Source organism: Mastacembelus armatus, chromosome 18 (genome assembly GCF_900324485.2).
Source record: "Mastacembelus armatus chromosome 18, fMasArm1.2, whole genome shotgun sequence".
NCBI lineage: Eukaryota > Metazoa > Chordata > Actinopteri > Synbranchiformes > Mastacembelidae > Mastacembelus > Mastacembelus armatus.
Window position 1 is genome coordinate 19,435,804 of NC_046650.1, and position 6,351 is coordinate 19,442,154.

The window sequence follows — 6,351 nt, forward strand, 5'->3', positions numbered from 1 at the left end:
CTACCTTATATACTTCTAATCTGAAGTACTTTATATACTGCTGGGTAGCTGACGTTAACTACCTTATATACTTCTAATCTGAAGTACTTTATATACTGCTGGGTAGCTGACGTTAACTACCTCATATACTTCTAATCTGAAGTACTTTATATACCGCTGGGTAGCTGACGTTAACTACCTTATATACTTCTAATTTGAAGTACTTTATATACTGCTGGGTAGCTGACGTTAACTACCTTATATACTTCTAATCTGAAGTACTTTATATACCGCTGGGTAGCTGACGTTAACTACCTTATATACTTCTAATTTGAAGTACTTTATATACCGCTGGGTAGCTGACGTTAACTACCTCATATACTTCTAATCTGAAGTACTTTATATACTGCTGGGTAGCTGACGTTAACTACCTCATATACTTCTAATCTGAAGTACTTTATATACCGCTGGGTAGCTGACGTTAACTACCTCATATACTTCTAATCTGAAGTACTTTATATACCGCTGGGTAGCTGACGTTAACTACCTTATATACTTCTAATTTGAAGTACTTTCCATACTGCTGGGTAGCTGACGTTAACTACCTTATATACTTCTAATTTGAAGTACTTTCCATACTGCTGGGTAGCTGACGTTAACTACCTTATATACTTCTAATTTGAAGTACTTTCCATACCGCTGGGTATCTTGGGAATTTCCCCCCAGGGATCAATAAAGTCTGATGATCAGTCTGTATTTTGTTGGATCCATCTGATCCTGAAAAGGAACTAAAGTTATCAGATAAATGTAGAGCAGGAAAAAGTCCAGGGTTTGACTCTGACATGTAGTGAAGTCCAAGGGTGAAGTAGAACTACATGGAAATACTCAGGTAAAGTACTAATATCTCAGAACTGGACTGAAGTACAGTACTTTGGTAAATGTACTGAGTTATTTGGTTCTGTCTGTGTTTGTTGTGAATTTAAGATTGTTAAATTAAAATGTGTTAGTATTTTTTTCATTTGCATTTGAACATTTATCAGGATGTTACAGCATCCTGAAGCATATTATAAAGAATTGATCTATTTTCCATATTACACTTTGTTTTTAACAATTTCTTACTGTGTGTTTATACTTTTTTATTTATGAGAGAAAATCTCCAGGAATCATATCTGACAAACTAACAATTTAATACATTTTGAATGTAAATCTATAAAAAGAATTAAAAAATATGACAATTGTGCTATTAGTTAATCACATATGTCAGAGACAAAATCAGTGTCATTTATTGTTGTTTATTTGTTTGAAGCCTCAATTCTTTCTTGTCAGATTCTTAATCTGAAATTTGTTTTGCATAAAAAAACATTTTACTCTGTTCTGACACAAACACATGAACATTGACATTAGACATAAACATCCAACATAACAACTTACTCAGCATTATAAGGCCTTTGACTATTATAGATTAGGCTCCTTGTTTCCTCTGAGGACTGACTGATGGACTAATGAATGTTTCAGTCTGACCCTGTTAAAGCCTGGAACAAAGTGTTTACTGGCTGTTCAGAACATGTTTGGAGTCAGAGATGATGCTTTTAATCAGCCACATTGTGTTGTTGTCATAAACTGTCTCATTCAGTCCTTCCTGGGATTGACCTACGACCTTTGAACAGCTTTTTATTAGATGTTTCAGTCCAGATGTTGCAGCAGTGGACAGACAGCTGTCGAGCTCTCCAACAGTCTTAGTAAAACAGTGTCATCTGAATATTTGAAGCTGAACCACAATCATCCCTGTGTAAAGCTGAGCTCATACCAACACTGGTTATGATGGCAGAAGAGAAGGTCTTGTTCCCTTTAACCAGCTGGACTCTGTTGGTGAGGAAAGATGAAAACCAGTGACCCAGATATGGATTAACTCCCTGGTGGGTGTTTGGAAATGAAAATGTCAGGTTGAATCCAGAAACAGGGCTCTTGCATAGTTCTAAGGTTTATCTAGATGTTGACTGATGATATGAACTAATGTAGCAACAACCTGTTTTCTATACAAACTGAAACTTAGTCCAGTTTGTCACCTCTACATGTTAGATGTTTCAGCAGGATCTTTCTAGAGCCTTTATAACTACTGAGGTCAAAGTTACGGGTCTAAAACCTTTGCCTTCTTTTGGACTTTAGTTTTTGGCTCATGGTTTCATGTCTGAGATTTTCCAGGCAACAGGGTCTGTATGAGTGTCAACTGGCTCTGTTGTAAAGATCTGTAAAAGAGAAGGACCACACTTGTCCAGCCCTCAGCTTTTCTGGTGTTTGGAGCTCTAAATGTTTTTCTGACCTCATCAACACTGATATCAGACCTGTCCCATAGTTCTGCTGACTCTAATCTAGAAAAGAAGATGTTTAGGTCATGATCTGTCACAGTGGGTTTGACTGGGGACAACAGTCCTGTCCTAGACTTCATGGTGTCCCACACTTTTTTAGAGCTGCTGGTTTGAAAGTTCTTTTCCAAATCGTTCCTATGTTTTCACTTTGCTTCCCTCAATTTAATCCTAATCTCCTTTTCTGTCTGTTGAAGTGTTGACAAGTCTTTAGTATTAAAAGCCAAATTTCTCTCCTTTCTCATTTGTTTATTTATTATTTGGAGAGATTTTCATTTCTTTGTCGGGACCAACTGTAGACAAAAGTCCATCAAATCATTAATCACTGCTGTTCTTTCTTTCATTCAGGGAACCTTCATGAAAAATGTCCCAGTCAGTCCAATCAAAACCTGCTCTGACTTGTTCCTTGTTCTCATTTGTCCAGATCCTTAGAACTTTCTTTTCTGGCTTAGTTCTCTTAAATGTGGTCCTGTAAACTGGAACCATATGAATTCCATTATGATGTGAATTGAATACTGGAGGTCTGCACTTATCTAGAAATCTAGTCCCTGTTAATGTTTCCAAAACCCTTATCCAGGATGTTGCCATGTTTTCCATATTGTTCAAACCTGGCAACACAGATTCTAGATGACCCTGATTCTACTGTTGCTGCTGCATCAGGACATTTGAGTTGGACTTCATGAACACATGAAGGTATGATGGGAGCTGCTTTTGCTGCTTTACCATCAGGAGGAACGTCCACTACAAAAAGTCCCTGGGCCAGTCCAAAGGTCTTAAAGTCCTTCCCAGAAGCTCCACATTGGGTCATTCACTCCAGTAGCTGCTATATTCCAATATGGACTCCACGTTGTTGTTCAGAGAGGGCAGATGTGTGAGGAGCATTGAAAGGAGGGATGGACAATTCTTAATCCCCCTCTTCTTCCACGGTTCCTACCCCCGTTTAGTTCTAATGAGCTCTGGAGGAACAGTGTCCAACATCCAAATCTCAGGCTGCAAGTTGGACAGAGTCCGCTCTCGTCCTTCCAACAAAGTCTCTTGTCTGTCAGAGCGAGTTGTTCGTGTCAGCTCCCTGCACCTGTTCATGTTGTCGTCACTCAGGTGAGCTGCTGTGAGCAATAGCAGTGACAGACCAGATCCACAAAGGCCAAGAATCCACTAAATCAAGGGCCTCGTTGATGAAGTCCTTGTCTCACCTGGACGGTCTTTAGTCCAACGTTGTTGGGTCAGACAACATTTACAGCCACAACACGCACAGACTCCTGATCAATCAATATCTGTGATTGGATGTTGTTACATATGATCAGTCATGTGATCAGTGGAGACAGTTATATTTGACTTTAAATCCTAAATGGATCAATTAATTACCGTCCTCAGTTTATCTGACGTTAACATGAAACTGGAAACTTGATCCAAATGTCCAAAAACCAGTAACAATCTCATCGTCATATGTAAAAGATATTTTGTTACTCAGATACTAAAGTCAATGTATAAAACCTGTTGCTGTACTACAAAAGTACTTCATCAGACCCAGACCGTATTCTTCAGAACCAGCCAAAGGATGAGTTTCATGTCTCATTTCTCCAGTTTCTAAAATAAGAATAAAAAGTCCTGATCACTGCCACGGACTTTAGTCATTGATTATTGATTATTATTGATTGTTATGGAGGCTGCCAGGAGTTTGACACCATCAGAACCACAACCAGCACCACAGCAAACAGAGCCAGAGAGTTAGGCTTGTTAGTTACTGTATTGATTATTGATTAATCTATTGATTATTAATCTCAGCATCTCTCAGTCATTCATCACTTTTTAAAGACACTGTGACTTTAACACCATCCTGTCCTACAGGTGTGAGTCTCACCTTCTGATCCACTGCACATGATCCCCTGAGCTTAGAAACGACCACACTATGATGACCTAGTCGGGTTAGAACAGAACCTGATCTGGACCAGGACCATGGTGACCCAGCCAGGTTAGAACAGAACCTGATCTGGACCAGGACCATGGTGAGCTAACCTGGTTAGTACAGAACCACCTTTATGTTTTTAGAAGAGACCATAATACTATAACCAGTTACTGCATGTACTGATGGTAGTAGGTGATGAGGTGATGGTAGTAGTTTATTCAGTACTTTGGTTTTCTCTCACATGTCAGTGAAAACGTGTGAAACCAGTTTCCCCAGTTTGTTGAACTGGGACACTTTGTGTTCACCACCAAACCAGTCTGACCACATGCTGCCTTCAGGTGTCTTTGTAAATCCAGGAATTCTCTACATTTACCTCTGAAACTAAGGACCAGCTCTAACACTCAGTTAATATGAGGAAAATGTGTTTTCCTGCAGCCCCTGAACGCAGCAGCAGCTCTGTAAAGTCCCCACTGTTTATTTCAGTCCAGCAGCAGCAGCCAATCAGGAGCAGAGCTACTGATGAGTCACCAGTTACCAGGAGAAACAGTTTGGAGCAGCTGAAGCAGCTGATCCAGGATGAGAAGGTGCAGCTCAGTCCAACAGGTGTAGACAGGTGTCTGTTCATAGTGTCCTTAAACAGACCTCAGGGTCAAACACTGATTTACTGAGGCAAAAATAGAAAAGACTCACGTCAACATTTGAGTTTCTCCAGCAGAATAGAGGAACCTGCTCAGTTTGATACAGACCATCTGTGGGACAGTCTGGAGCTTTGGACCAGCAGCTACAGAAATATCAGCTGCTGAGAATCTGGACCCCTCAGTCAGATACAGGTCTGCAGAGGCCAACAGGTCAGACCTGTCCCAGAGACTCTTTAAGGCCTGAATGTTCCTCGACTAGGCTGTGGTCCAACAAAGTGCAGCCATTGTTCAGAGGAACCAGGTGACTGGACCTTTAGCCTGGACCTTCTACACACTGCCCTTGTCCTGGACTGAACCTGAACCTGAAGCTTCATCATTTGTTATCATGTGTTGTTACGCCCCAGCCTAGGGGTTGGCGGAGCGTAACACGATTGTGGAGTTTTCCTCCAAACCTCTTCCACTCTCAACAAACACGAACGAATAATCGAATTACAATTAACAAGAATATTTATTCTGTTTAAACACAGAATACAATACAGAATGTACAAAACAAACAAAACGCTAATTTAGCCCTACTCAAACAAAAACGCTCCGTGAGCCCTACGATATCAAACAAACGAAAATCAATAACAGAAACGCTGCAATAGCCCTACGATCTCAAAACAGAAGAAACAACACAAAATCACAGGTCGCTAGCCTGGAAACTCCTAAAACAAAACAGGAGAAAACAAAACACAAACGTAACCTAAATATCTAAGTATTTCTAATCTAAATAACGAAAATCCTATCAATACTAAATCCTCTAATCGAAACAAAAACCTAATCTCTAATTAACTCACTCGAAGTCGAAATCTTTATCAAATAGCTGGGAATGGTAAAGGTGGGACTATAGCTCTCCTAAGCAGCAGTCCGTGGGCTTCTTATAGTTCTTCCGGGAAGTGTTGGACCAATCCCGGAAGTCCAATCCACGGGCTTCCTACGTCCACGCCCACTTCAGCATCCGTCACACCCACACACATACACACACGTAATGGGGAGGGCCAATAACACACAACCACACACATAATGACCCCTAGGGTCATAACATGTGTCAACACCTGCAGGAACAAACGTGTCCATCAGACCAGTGACATGAATAAACACCAGCCAGATAAGACCAGACCTGACAGGAATAATGATTAATATTATTATATATATATCTACATATAATATATATATATATATATAATAATAATATTATTATTAATGACTGACACATGATTGGTTATAAAAATGACTGTTACCATTACAATAACAGCAGCATGTCTGTGATGTTTTACTGCAGGATAATTATCCTGTTGTCTACCCCGCCCCCTTTTTTGCTAATGGCCGACAACACGTAGATAAATAAAACTAGCTGCTGTTCTTACATTTTAAGAGTAATATTGACGGCCTTGGTGCCGAATGAAGCAAAAGCGTCCCAGTT

The 6,351-nt window shown here is 40.0% G+C and overlaps 1 long non-coding RNA gene across 2 annotated transcripts; it reads right to left on the reverse strand.

Moving 5' to 3' along the window:
* Positions 1–1,251: 1,251 nt before the first annotated feature.
* On the reverse strand, positions 1,252–5,819 carry LOC113145988 (uncharacterized). Of its 2 annotated transcripts, none has more exons than XR_003297303.2 (2): positions 5,726–5,819; positions 1,252–3,929 (listed from the first exon to the last, which is right to left on the reverse strand). It is a non-coding gene; the product is annotated as an uncharacterized LOC113145988 (long non-coding RNA). The 2 variants fall into 2 exon arrangements; XR_003297302.2 differs by lacking the exon at positions 5,726–5,819 and adding an exon at positions 4,204–4,345.
* Between the last annotated feature and the right edge of the window lie 532 nt (positions 5,820–6,351).